General features: G+C 41.4%; 1 protein-coding gene across 6 annotated transcripts in view; it reads left to right on the top strand.

Annotated features, from left to right (window-relative positions):
- LOC133499170 (netrin receptor UNC5C-like) overlaps positions 1–14,760 on the top strand; it is a 259,981-nt gene that overhangs the window by 192,068 nt on the left and 53,153 nt on the right. The window lies entirely within an intron of this gene.

Genomic DNA, 14,760 nt, shown 5'->3' with positions numbered 1-14,760 from the left:
AGGTATGGAGTAATAGTAGGAGTGATGGTGTAATTATGATGTAGGTCTGCGCTCGAATGAGCTTTGGTATCACGTTTAACAGAACAGTCGCATTGGCTCTCATTAGATTGTGTATCTCCTCCTGTGCTGTGCTATTGTATTTACCAGACACACACCAAGATATATAAAAACCCAAAGCTAGTTTGTGATTGTGTTCAGTTTGTTCCGTTACTACTGTCATAATGGGATCTTGGTGCAAATGGATTACTTGTGTCTGGCATCCGCTGAAGCTCATAAGAGGAATACAAGTTTCAAACCCACTGATGACATCTGCTTCCATCCACCCACTCTCTCTCCTCACTTTTTTATTTTTGGGGCAAAGATGGGGGCCTCAACGTGCCTGAAAAGTCACAAATTTTGGCAAGCCTGTGTGAAAATGTGTGCACTTTGGTGGTCCTGAACAACAGCTTACTAAACTCACTCAGTGGCGCCCCTTGGAAAATGAAAACAAAACAAAACAAAAAACAAAAAGAAATTGTGAGGAAACTCCTATCTAGACAAACGGGCAATGCTCAGTGGTCAAACGTTTTGCTTATGCCATCTAATATAGGCAAAGCATGTCATCAATGTTTGATTGTCATTTAGAAGATTTTCCATAAAAAAGCACATGGGGATATAGAGAAAATGTGCCCCCAACACCAGTTTCACTGATCACCATGAAATTAGTTGGGCATGTCTATCATAACAAGATGCATCAAAAAGTCTCAAGGACCATGCCTGGAGTAGAAAAGGACGTTGACCATTCTGTTTTAAACCAGCCGTTTCGGGGAAATTCCAGGGTGTGTATTTTTGACAAACTCCTACTAATATACCAAAATGAGCCCCATTTGGGTACTGGGTAGGTATCCTACACAGATTGCCAATAATATGTCGCCAAGTTGTTTTTTGGTTTTTTTTTTGGACACCGAATGTTGGCTAAGTTTGTCGTCAAAACTGGTTAATAACGTGGATTCCCCATGAAGAAGTAAAATATTTCATGTTCCTGTAGATCTTTATTTGTAACTGACAGCTCTCGTGCGACCCCTCTTAGAAAAATAAAATTCTAATAATAGCTCAAATGCGATGAGGTCGGTGCATTGACACGCGATACCTGCATTGTAATGTGACCAGCTGGCATCATCATCAAAGACTCCACTTCTTCCAAACACACATAATGTTTACCTTCGATTTTACATGTGTAGACGTCCCTCACCACATTTTGGACAAGTAGATCAAAATGTAGCGCATTAAATATTATTAGTTATTGCCATTTGACAGTACAGTGTTAGCATGGCTTACAAGTTCAATTAATTGTGACCAAGCACGTAACCAAATTTATTGATATATCAAATAAATTGCCCTCATTAAAATGAATTAAAATCTCATTAATCCGGTCCAGACCCTCCCATGAAAACGCCACTATTTTTTCAGTGCAGCACTGTAATTAGTTATTTTACGATACTACTTTATCACACAACATTTATTTGTATTAGTGATTGGTCAAGCTTTAAACCTGTGGAGATGAGTTATTAGTTTCTTTATTTTATAGGGAGTCATCCAAGTTTACCACCATGCAGGGCCTACACACTTTCACAAAAACAGAAATGTCTCACGATGTTGGTTCTCTGTGGTTCAAATGTGTATAGCATTTGAACAAAAGCTGCAGGTGAAGTTGGTTTGGAAGGGCCCTGGAGGAAATGGCAAACTTCCTTTGTCTTTTTTGGACAATGGTTCTTCAGACTTTTTTATGGGTCCACTCATAATAGAGATGGCCATGTAATTTTGCCAACTGTTTGCCAAACTCATGCAGTGATGAAACAAATCTCTTAAAATCTAGCGCTGCGCGCATGTTTAATATTAAATTTGGTTACAATGAGAAAAAATCTCTTAAGATAACTTCCTGCTGAAGGATGTTTAAAAAAGGTAAAAAATAACCAAAAAATGTGTGCCTCAAACTTCCTGAGTTCTTTTTTTGGCACTGCTTCTTGAAAATGGTTTGCAGGTCTACTTACAATAGTCATGCTTACCAAATTTCAAGGGGCTAAGTGAAACTGGCTTTGGGGGGCTGACTTCTTCAATTGCAAATTGGATTCATAAATGAGGAGCTGGAGTTTTTCAGCTTGTGGCATGTCACAATACTGTACTTGCCCGCCATTCTCCGCCCTTATGCAATTATGAAAAGAAACGTATCTCAATACTTAGTGTCAGTCATCTTTTTAATATGTGTGGTTCAAAATTGGTAGGAATTGGACAAAATTAGTTTTCAAAAATGACCAAAATGGAAGACTTCTTGTGTATTTTTCACAGTTGGTCCTTAAGACATTTTTGTCAGTCTACTCATGCATGCCAGGCAAATTTCATGTAGCAAAGTGAAATGTATTTTTTTCTTCATTAATTGCATCACAACATGCTGATGGATGCTTTGACAACTTCATCTCTCTTCAGCCGAGGATCCCCGGGAGACGACGCACGTGCAAGCGCGGGGGATGAGATACTTTAGAAACAAAAGTAAATCTCTTTAGGCCCCCCGTAGAAAGACTTTTTAAAGCTAACGGTTGAAAAGCTCCCAGAATCAGCCGGGGAGAGTTCAGTAGTTCAAAGGGACCAAATTTACGACGGATTGGCAACAAGTGCCAAGTGTTCTCTCTCCTTCTGTTGTTTTTGTTTGATTTCACTTTTTATGTATTTATGAGGCACTTTTTTTCCACGATATGGATGCTAGAAACCAAGATGGTGCTTTGAGACAACGGACATATCAGGGAGAAGATTCTTGAAACTCACATTTAACCAGAGGTGGCAGGAGAACATCAATTAGAAGTACAAATACTTTAGTAAAACAAAAAATAGTGGTTGAAAGAGTACTGTTTTAACTTTATTACTTCAGGTAAAAGAGTACATACCCTGAAATGTACTTCAGTACAAAAGTAAAAAGGAAAAATACTGTGTACTAAATGGTGTGCCTTAGCTCTGGACCCTGTTAGAGTTGACTGTCTCCGCTTTGCTACTACCACCCTTGGTGTGTGTTTCTTTCGGCTTGTCCCTTTCGGGGTCGCCACAGCGTGTTATTTCAGATGAATGCATATATATGTTTGCCACAATTTTTTTTTTTTTTTTTTTATACGCCGGATGCCCTTCCTGAAGCAACCCTTCTCATGGAGTGGAGGCCCCAGTGGGATACGAACCCACCTACTACCACCCTTAGTCTCCTCTCATAAAATGAGTAAGGAAGAACTAAATACTGGATTTTCACACATATCCTAATGTTATCTTAACTTGTCACCAGAGCTATGAAAGGCTCAGTATGATATTACAGTTTTCGCTTTGCTGCTGCAGCTCTTATTGGATAAAATGAGCCAGGAATAACTCTATATTTTCACACAGACACACATGCGCACACATGCATACACACTTCATCTCCTCGAGAATCAAATGAGCTGCAAACAACTCCAGGATTTCACACATACGTTCCAACATTTGCTTACCCTGTTGTAATGCAGTATTATAGGTTCAGAAAAACAAAGGAAAAAAAACAAAATGAAAAATTTAGGATACCATTGTTTTCCTCCTCGTTTCATCTAGTTTGTCTGCAAATACTTTGCATTAGCTTACTGTTTCACACTGTATCAATTTCCACAGTCTCCGCTTTGCTGCACCTCCACTTCCTTCCTCTTCTCCTCCATTGTTGGTGTTTTTAGTAGTGTGTTTGATGGACATGTGTCCCAGTACTTGTGTCTGTGCTTTGATGCAGTGGCCCTTAGTCTCCTCTTGGATAAAACGTTACCCTGGCCAACAGCAGTCAATACGTCAGACAGTTGTTCTCCTCTATTGTTGTTGTTTGTCACCATGCCTGTCTCCGACGTATAAAGTGGTACCTTCTTTTGGAAACAACTCATTTCATTTTTTTTCAGGTAAGTTTATTTGTTGCAATATGCAAGGGTGCCCAAATACTTTTGTCTGCCTCATCTCCCAGCGATAGTCATTAGGGAGCAGCAGAGGGGCATCTCGATCTGACAGTGTGATAAATTCTAAGGCAAAACCCAAACAGCAACAGTCACCCCAGAGGTCTTCCTCGGGGCCCAGTAAATTGTAAACAGTACATAGCAGCTGTGTGTGTCAATGTGTGAGTGACTGGCCCAGCCGCAGGCTAATTTACCCATCAGTGTGCGTGGTGACAGGCCCTTCCACGTGTCTAACTCTAACACATGCATGCACACACCCACTGATACTGTAACTCCATAAATGTCTGGACCCGGCTCAAGTTGCTGTCACATTCTTACCCACTCTATCCTCACCCTAAATTAGCTCCCTTCAAGAATGACCTTTGATCAACCTCTATTCGACCTTATGTGTTGCCCTCTAATCCTTCACTTGAATATTATGGACTCCTCATCAGCTGAACGTACAACACTGAGCAGGATGAGGCGGATTGAGACGTCCGTCACTGGTGGCAACACAAAGTCTTTCGCGATGGAAGAACCTGCAATATTATATATATATATATATAGAAATATTATATAAGACAACCACAACATTAGGTACACTTGCAGAAAATAACTATTAGAAATCAACCAGTTCCACTTGCCTCAAATACTGTAGACTCTTTCCTTTTACCCCATCAGTAAAAAGCACAGACATACAATAATGTCATCGAATTTCTGAGGTGCTGTTGTTAACAGGCTAAGCGCTCAATATTTGGCAAATTGAAGCCACTGTACCACCCGTCAAGCTATTCTGTTAAGCATTCCGCTCACTATTTGGACAGCTCAAGCCACCGCTAAACTCGTTCAAGTCTCTGCTAAACTACTAATTTTATTCTGTGACGTGTTTGTTCTCTATTTGACAAATTTATGCTAACAAATACATCTGTTTTCCTAAGCACCTGGCTTATTATTTGTTAAATTCATGCCACAACTACCCGAGCAAATCTATTCTATTCAGCCTTCAGATCATTATTCGGCCATTACTTGGAAACTAGAACTGGAAACAAGAAAATATATTGTGTTGGATGAGTTTTTCCCAGTTCAAGCCACCGGAAAAGTAATCAATCCATTCTGTTAAACGTTGCCTCTCTATCTAGAAAGCAACAGACATACAAGTCACATTGTTTCATTAAGCACTGGCTCACTATTGAGCAAGTTATCAAGTGCTGCCTCACTATTTTGAAGGTTAACATCACTGTAACATGAGCCAGTCTATTCTGTTACATGATCGCTCACTATTTGGCAAGTTCGACCCACCATCGCGACAGTATATGAAGTGGCTCGTGCAGATGAGTGTTTGTGAAGGATTTCCAGGAAATGAAACAATTTATGTGATGCCCCCATCCCCCAAATAGATCCTTACCTTAATCCTCTTTGAGTGAGCATAGTAAGCCCCCCGCACTCGTATTCTACCTCCATCCCCCCAACAACCTCTGTCAGAAATCATCACCGTAATCCGCAGATTAGTCGCCAATCTCTTATTTATTCCCCACGCTGCCTGCTGGATTTATAGACATGGCGTTAGGATTATTAAAAAAAAAGGAGGGGGGAAAAAAACAGTACATCGATACGATGGCGCAATTTACAAATGGGAGGAAGTGCAGCTTTTTGGAGGTTATTGTTTGCGAGGGAATGTACTGTCATCTGGAGTCTGGCCACGTTGGAGACAGATTAGGATCATTATCTAATGGTGTGTGCGTGCATAAGTGGACAAGCAGAAGAACACACACGTTTTCCCTCACTAGCCATCTCACTATTTGGCAAGTCTAAACCTCTGGCAGCACTAGTAAATGTATTCTGATTCGTGTTGGCTCACTATCTGTACATCATACAAGGCCAATTCAACCCACTACAACAGTAATACAGTGGACCTACGCTTATCACAGGGGGATACATTCCAGAGCCACCAGCATTAGGCGGAAAGCCACAAAAGTAGAAACATGTTTTAGCATTTTACTACTCAGGCATGCCTTTCATCTCATTAAAACACATTTAAACACACTTTTTTTCAACACAGTAAACATATTTGTATATGTGTAGAAAATGCCGTACACATTACTGCCTTTAAGAGGTGGGGCCTAGTCGGGTTGTGTGTGACGTCAGTGAGTATGTGTGGATGAGCTGTGGATGACAGCAGGTGTGTGTTTATGATTTTGTCGCAGTTCAATAAACAGCTAAAAGTCCATCAGCGACTGTGGGTCTTCTTTCCCATGTGTGAGGGCATTACAGTAAAGTATATTCTCAAAAAACACAACAAATGATAACATGACCTAAAGTCAAAATCCATTTTGTGAAGTGTTCAGCACCTTATTTGGCAGGTTGAATCTCCTGCTGCAACAGTAGTTGTCTATCAGTGCCTCACTATTTGGCAAGTAAAAGTCGCTGCCACAAACGCAATAAAATCTAGTAAATCTTTTCTGTTAAATGTCGCCTTAAGACCTGGCACATTCAACACATTAAATCAGCATCAATTCTCTTGTTTTAATCTTTTGGCACATTATTTGGGAGGATTTTCCCACCATGTGAACCAATGCATTTCGTCTTTTTTTTTTTTTTTTAGTATGGCGTGGTTGACCTGCTAATTGGTACGTTTAAGATATCGTTGCTCCTCACTGTAGTACTGATGAGTTTTGTTTAACTGTTTTCTGTTTGGCAAATTCAAGGAACTGCTGCAACACGACTTCATCATGATTTTCTGTTCATAGATGCCTCACTATTTGGCAAGTTCGTTCCACATTAACACTTCATTATTCTCACCATCCATCAATGTCTCACTTTAATATCCAGTGCTAACACTATCAATAGTTCTGCCTGTTTCTAACCCCCCAACACCCCCCCACACACACACACACACACACAGAAGTTATATGTTTATTTTGGCCTTCTTTGACCAAAGAGCATTTGGATGTTTCCATTTGCCACTAGACTTGAACTAACAATTAAGATGTCAAGAGACAAAAAGCGTCTCATGACGCATTGTTTTTGTTTTGCCAGAGGTAACCTATTATTTTCTCTGCTGGGAATAAAGCGAAATGCCAAGCCACTGATCCCTTAATTCTACTTCTCTATACTGTATTGTAAGCTTCGACTTTGGCTAAAGACGTGCTGCACGCATTTTTGCAAGTCCAAGCCACCACTGACATCGGCCAATCTCTGCTGTTCGTCTCATAATTTGGCAAATCCAAGACAACCATGCAACACTTATCAATGGAATGCATCCTGCTAATATTGTTGTATTTGTATGTATATATTATATCATTGTTACTGTTGACTAGTCTATTACATAAATGTTGCCCATATATTTGGCTTCACAAGTCTTCAATGTATGCTGTTTATTGATGCCTCACTATTTGGCAAGTTCACCCTACTGTAACACTTTTACTTAGTTGTGGTCATTATTTGGCAAATTCAAGCAACTACTACTAAATCTCATTTAGTTAAGCATATAGCTCCTTATTTAGCAAGTTACCACTGCAATGCTTGTTGTCAATCACTGCCTCACTATTTCTTTCAAGCAATTCTATCACATTGTGAAATCTGTGAGGAATTGACTTCCCGAAAAAGGTTTAGAATTGCCTGTAGTTCCCACAAGATGGCACTAAAGCAAGACTTTTCTATTTCTACTTGTAGAATGTCTTCCCCTCACATCTACATAGTTTCTTGGGATTGTCAGAGAAAATAATAACATATAATACGTGTTTCCTCAGGCACAGTGACTCAGCTGGTAAAGCATTAGCCTCACAGTTCTGAGGAACCTGGGTTCAATTCCAGACCCGCCTGTGTGGAGTTAACATATTCTCCCCGTGCTTGCGTGGGTTTTCTCCGGGCACTCCGGTTTCCTCCCACATACCAAAAACATGCGACATTAATTGGACACTCTAAATTGCCCCGAGATGTGATTGTGAATGCCGCTGTTTGTCTCCATGTGCCCTGCAATTGGTTGGCGACCAGTTCAGGGTGTACCCCGCCTCCTGCCCTTTGACAGCGAGGATAGGCTCCAGCACTCCCCACGACCCTTGTGAGGATAATCAGCTAAGAAAATGGATAGATAGATGGAAGTGTTTTCTCAGTATTTTGCCAATCAGTTTAATCTATTATATCTCGACTCAGTATTTGGCAAGTTACATGCAATGCCTAACGGTTAAAAACCATCACAAAGTCATACAAAGGACAATAGAAAGAGTTATTGTGATGTCCACCTCCGTGTCTGCACCGCCCGCTACCACCACTACCACCACCACCACACACATACACACATTCTCAGCCCCCCCTGGTGTCGCTCGCCGCTCTGCGCTTTTATTTTGTCTTTGTCACTCTCTGTCTCTGTCTTCCTGCGGCCTCCTCGCCGCCTATTTGACATTTTTCTTTCCGAGACAAATGTGCGGATTGACGAGCGACATGACAGTGTCGGCAACGCGGCCTTGTCAAGGCGGCTGTACCCACGCTGCCCTCGGTGTTCCTGACAGCGTTGTCACGGATGAATGAACACCGTGTTGTGACACATGCCGCGACACTGTCACACACAGCACTTCTCGTCCAGTTTTATAGTTGTTGCCGCATTTATGTTGAAGAACTTGGGTGTGTCGATGAAGTAAGACAACTTAATCCGCATGATCTATTACAGTATATCAGTGGGTCTTTCCAACAAGGACATCCACTGTTATAAGTTATAAGTATAAATGTGTAAAAGGGTGGCTGACCATTTGGCAGGGTTCAGACTTCTGAAATATTCGTGAGGTAGTTTTGGGTTTGGAAGTTCAAGCAAACACTGTGTCGCCAGTCTATGCATGCTGTTGAGTGTTTGCTCACTATTTAGCAAGTTCAAGCAACTATTATACTTGTCAGTGTAGTCTCTTCGTCACTGTTTTGCATTTATATTCTGTTAAGAAATGGCTCACTATTATGCAAGTTCAAGCCACAACTCTACTCGATGTACTGTATTAATTGTTGAGTCACGATTTGGTAAGTACAAGCACATTTGACGAGCGCGATTGCGTTCGCGCACCTCCGTGCTCGCAGATCTGCACAGTTGAGCACAAAAAATCACACGCGTAAAATTTGTTATGAGTAGAAAAAATAGATATTGAAAGACGCCACTTATTCTGTGTAGTCTTGACATTAATTTACGTGTTTATTTGATAAACGTTGTTAACTAAACAAGCCTGCTCCAAAACAACCAGTATTCACCCGGAAACAGGAAATGCAAGTTAACCGTACTGAGCATGTATGGAAGTTAGGCTGAAAGCGCATGTTCATAGCTACTTCACGTACACGCATTTACGTCGAAAGTCATCAACATCATTAGCCATGTCAAAGGAAATTCAGTTACACCAGGTGTGCTCATTGCGTCGATCGTGAGGCAGTGACGGCGTGCACCCCCCCCCCCCCAAAAAAAAGACGTTAGACTATCATCCACCTCATCGCATGATTCAGGTGTGGCCAATGCGTCAAGCGCATGCACATAAAGGCACGTTTTGGCAACCCGGCCTCCTATTTATGGCAGTCCCGCAATGCATGCTCTCGCAACCCCCGCCCCACAACAATACTTCATGATTGCTGACAGGAATGTTTGTTTATAATGTATTGCTAGCTTGTTGCCACGAACGCTGATTATGTCTAACTAAACTTTCAGCATTTTCAAAACATTGCGAGTATAGACCGTTCGTGTTTATTTCTTGACAGGCCAGTGCATTTAACTTTTCTTCAGACAAAGTTTGTCAGATCAAGAATTTTTATTGATTAAAAATTTTAAATACCGTTTTATAGCATGTTCTACCAATATCAGTTCAAATAGGAAATGATCATTTCTGAGTTTGAGATTTTAGTGTTCTATTTTAGTTATGTACTTGTTTATTTTATTTTTAATTTACAGATATTTTAATCCAGTAAGTAATTTTAAGGTCCTGAGATTCACATTCGTACATTTTTCAAATGTGTGTGACTGAGTACGAGCCACTATATTACAACTCACTTTTTCTTGCTTGCTTGCTCTGTGTTTGGTCATTTCAAGCCACTGCTACACTTGTAAAGCTATTCTGTTAATTTTTCTGCGACACTATTTGTGAAGTTCAAGATGCTACTCTACTAGTCGATGCATTCAATGAGTCGTTGACTCACTATTTGGAATGTAAAAGCCACTGCAACACCAATCAATATTTCCCACGAAACATTTGGCTCACTATGAAGTATTTTCCGGCTACTGCTGAACTAGTCAATCTATTCTTTTAAGCATTGGGCTTATTATTTGGCAAGTTCATGGCAGAGCTACACTCAGTTTATACTATTAAGTAGTGAGTTACTATCTCGCATGTGCAACTCTCAAAGTAACCGGTTTAGTTTGGGACACACGCTTATCATTTGAGTAGCGAGCCACCCTAGTAGAAAAAGGCACGTCTGTGAAACGCTGCTGCATGCTTTGGATGGCCTAAACCGAACGTCGCCTTGTGGAGCAGTCAGCATCTTGCAGACTGGGAATTGAACCCATGCGCCATCAGTGACAAAGCAATTAAACAGCTGGAAATGGACTTAGGAGTTATGAAATGATAAGCACACTGTAGTATCACTGCCATTCATGTATTTATTATATGTGGAGATGAACTGCAAATGATTAAATGATGCTTGTCCTGATATGCTTTCCCAGTGATATGAGCAACCACTGTTGTGATGCAGTCCAAATCCCTTCAAGACTACTTGTTTGGCACCGTGAAAAATCCAATATGATTGCTTATTTTTGCTGAAATATGTTAACGACAATAACACTGCTTACAGCCTCTGATTGTGGTGAAATATTAGCTCATCAAACACTGCCGCAAAGACGCTCCCGGCGCTCTAGATGTGTTGATGCTTTCAAAACGCTACTTCTTCTTTTAAAGGTAGAAACAAGGCTGCAGGCCAAGCCTGTGTGACCTCGCAGAGACTGATGTACAGCGTTTTGTGATAAATTCTCCCTTTATACTAAAAAGAAAATGTGAAGAAAAAGAAATATTCGCCTCGGGGTACCACATTTAGCATTAAAAACCTGCAATTTAAAGCAGCACTAAAGAATATTGATTCTGTTTAGGTTTCCCCCATTGTGGTGATCTTTACAAAGTGTATACGATCTCTTCACCCGGTGCCTTACAGTCATGTTAGCATTGGTTCTAATGCACTCGTCAGCGCTGTGCCCCAACTTGGGAGTTTTTTGAGTTACAAGACAATGGAATTGATGGATTTTTATTTATTTTTTTACTTTGTGTTGCAAGCCAAAATAAGAAGTTTGCATAAACACCATCGCTGGTGGGAAGTGAAGAGAAATGGAGCAATGAGGGTGCTCTTTTGCCCTGGCGTGTGGGCAAAGAAAGCCACTGTTACTTTTGGCATTTTAGTGAATGGAACAAACAACCATACACGCTATTATAAAAGGAAAACACTTTTCAGTGAATTGAATGATTTTTTTCTAGGAAATGTTTTGTTGAGGGCACCACGATGGAGCAGCCGGGAAGCGCTGACCTCACAGTTCTGAGGACCCGGGTTCAATCCACCCTGTATGGAGTCTGCATGTTCTCCCCGTGCCTGCGTGGGTTTTCTCTGGGCACTCCGGTTTCCTCCCACATCTCCAAAACATGCAACATTAGATGATCTAAGTTGCCCCTAGGTGTGATTGTGAGTGCGGCAGTAAGTCTCGATGTGCCCTGCGATTGGCTGGCAAACAGTTCAGGCCTCCTGCCCGTTGACAGCTGGGATAGGCTCCAGCAGTCCTGCCACCCTCATGAGGATAAGTGCCAAAGAAAATGGATGGATGGCTGTTTTGTTGGATTTGTTCTTTTAACATTGATTTTGTGTGCAACAGATACATGGTTAATTCTGTGCACAGATGAAATATCAAGTCACTGTTTAGAATTTGAAATAAATCACATTTTATTATTTGCGATAATCAAGGGTTTTGTGACATATGAATTGTCAATGCATCAGTATTGTCAACATTGTTAAGAACCACCGCGCTAAAGTAAGGCCCTTAAATTCACCCACAACATGCAGTTTGTTGCATGTGATGAGATAATAGATGTGTTTGTCTCTTCGCTTGTCAAACGGCGTGTGGCTCACTCTTCAAGGTTGTTCTTGAACATTCTGCTCCAAGTACCTTTAAACAATTGTTTGTGATCATTTCCATTCAATGAAACTAGGACTGCAATGAGTATACACGAGAAACAAACTGGCTGACCTAGTTATTTAAATTACTTATAATAATGATATGATTATTACTTGGTGGTGGTGGGGGTAATAACACATATTTAGACCTGAAGTCAATTAAAAAGGATTATAATATGCCCCCAACTGACTGAGCCTCCTCACGCTTAATGATTATGGAGTGTCATCAGCACTCCTACGCTGCTACACATTTGAATATCACACACAAACACACACATTGCTTCGTTAAAGGGTCAAATGCCGAGGCTGTTGGAACCCTGTTGCCAACCAAAACAGTAACGCTTGTGGAAATGATGGTGTTTCATGGAAAGTGTTGATCACTATTTGGCATGTTCAAGGCACGTGAGTAAATATATTCTTAAGTACTGGCTTAGCGTTCTGTTAGTTCAAGCTGTTAAATATTTCAATCCAACTTCGTAAGATTTTGGCCCACTACTTGGCAAAGTTAAGACAATGCAACACTAGCAAGTATAATCTGTAAAGTGTTGAATCACTATTTGGTGAGTTCAAGTCACTGTGGCACAAGTCAGATGAGTCAGTTGGCCCATGGCTCTTTATTTGGCAAATTCAAGCCTCTAGTAGTCAGTGTATCCTATTGGCTCACACTATTTTCTATTTAAAAACCACTGTAATACTAGTCAATGTTTTACTTTTAAGCATTTGTTTCACTACTTAAAAAGTTGAAATTACTGGAGCACTAAAAAATATTAGTGTGTTAGATATTGGCCAACTATTTGGCATGTATAAACTGCAACTTTGATTGCTCGCTTTTGGCTCATTTGTTGCGGAATGCTGGCGCCTATCCTAACCGACTCTGGACGAGAGGCGGGGTACACCCTGGAGTGGTTGCCAGCCAATCGCGGGGCTCCTACAAAGAAACAACCATTTGTGCTCACTTTTTACACCTACGGGCAATTTACAGACTTCAGGGAAGGCACCCTGCATGTTTTGCAGATTTAGGGGGAAACCCGGAGAGAACACACAAACTCCAGGAAAGGGAGTCCTCACAACTGTCAGACGTACTAACCAGTCAACCGCTGACCTACCCACTGTTAAACTATCCATCCATCCTTTTTCATTGCCGCTTATACTCACAAGGGTCACGGGGAGTGCTAGAGCCTATCCCAGCTGTCAATGGGCAGGAGGTAGGGTACACTCTGAACTGGTTGCCAGCCAATTGCAGGGCACATCGAGACAAACAACCACACTCACAATCACACCTATGGGCAATTTAGAGTGTCCAATTAATGTTGCATGTTTTTTGGGATGTCGGAGGAAAGCGGAGTGCCCGGAGAAAACCCACGCAGGCACGGGCAGAACATGCAAACTCTGCACAAGTGGCTCCGGAATTGAACCTGGTCCTTAGAACTCTGAGGCCAACGCTTTACCAGCTGCGCCACCATGCCACCTACTGTAAAACTAGTTTATTTCATATTTGTTAATGGTTTTGCTGACAATTTAGCAAGTGCACATACAAGTCGGAGAGGAGAGGAGAGGAGAGCTGAGTGCAGACTCCAAGAAGTTTTTCACCTCAAAACCAGGTCACACACTTGCACGCACACCTGGTAGATTTAACACAAGTGCAGATGTTTCCCGGTGATCCATCGGAACTCATCCTCTCATGCCAACATTTAAGAGTAAAGAAAGCGAGTGTGAGTAGGGGAGGCAGAGATGGATGGCGACCAATCTTAAGAGAAGGTCGGTGGGTGGGAAACAGGAGAGAGAAAAAAGTTATTTCCACGGCAACCGGGGATGAGCGACAGAGCATTAGTGAGGTGAGGCGAGGAGTAGATATGTGTGGATGATCCATTAGGGCACTGCAGACAATGTCAACATGTATGGGGGGGCGGAAGGAAGGGAGGGAGGGAGGGAGGAAAGAGAGAGAGATAGGAGCAGTGAATGAAAAGATAAATGGCTGGTTGAGAGCAAGCACTATTTCCATACATTGTGCACAATTAGGAAAAGAAGGATTGAGGTTGCTGACTGGGTAAGTTGTGCGATGGTGTGTGATTGCACCTGAATGTGTGTGTTTTTATGTCAAGCAATATCGGAATCATCCATTATAAAAGAAGAGGGAGGGTTAGAACTTATCTTCCTGATGTTATTTCCTCATCGTGCTTCTTTCTTCTTTCCTTATATTACTCCTCTATTTTTTGTCTTTCTCCCCTCATCTCATATTTTTCCTTCAGTTGTCTCTTTACTTTCTCCTTTCACTATTTCCACTCCTCTTTTCTGTATTTCCTCTCCTTACCTCCTCTCTCTTCCCCTTTCCTCTCCATTTGTCTCATTCCTAATTTTTCCTCCTCTCTTCTTTTCTCTATTTCCCACTCCTCCTTCCCTTTGTTTTGGTCTCCTCTCCTCTTTCTTACATCTGTTCCTCCCGTTAGTTTATCTCCCATTCTCTCTGCTATTTCCTCTCCTTACCATGTCTTTCCTGGCCTCCACTTTCTTTCCATTTCTCATTTCTCATCTCGATACCTTTCTTCACCTCTCCCATCGATATATCCAGCTCCTCTTTTATTGACTCCTCTCCTTACCTCTTCTTTCCTTTCATCAGCGCTCTCCTCTCCTCTCC

Source organism: Syngnathoides biaculeatus, chromosome 4 (genome assembly GCF_019802595.1).
Source record: "Syngnathoides biaculeatus isolate LvHL_M chromosome 4, ASM1980259v1, whole genome shotgun sequence".
In the NCBI taxonomy this organism is placed as follows: domain Eukaryota; kingdom Metazoa; phylum Chordata; class Actinopteri; order Syngnathiformes; family Syngnathidae; genus Syngnathoides; species Syngnathoides biaculeatus.
This window is presented reverse-complemented; position numbering and strand designations above follow the sequence as displayed.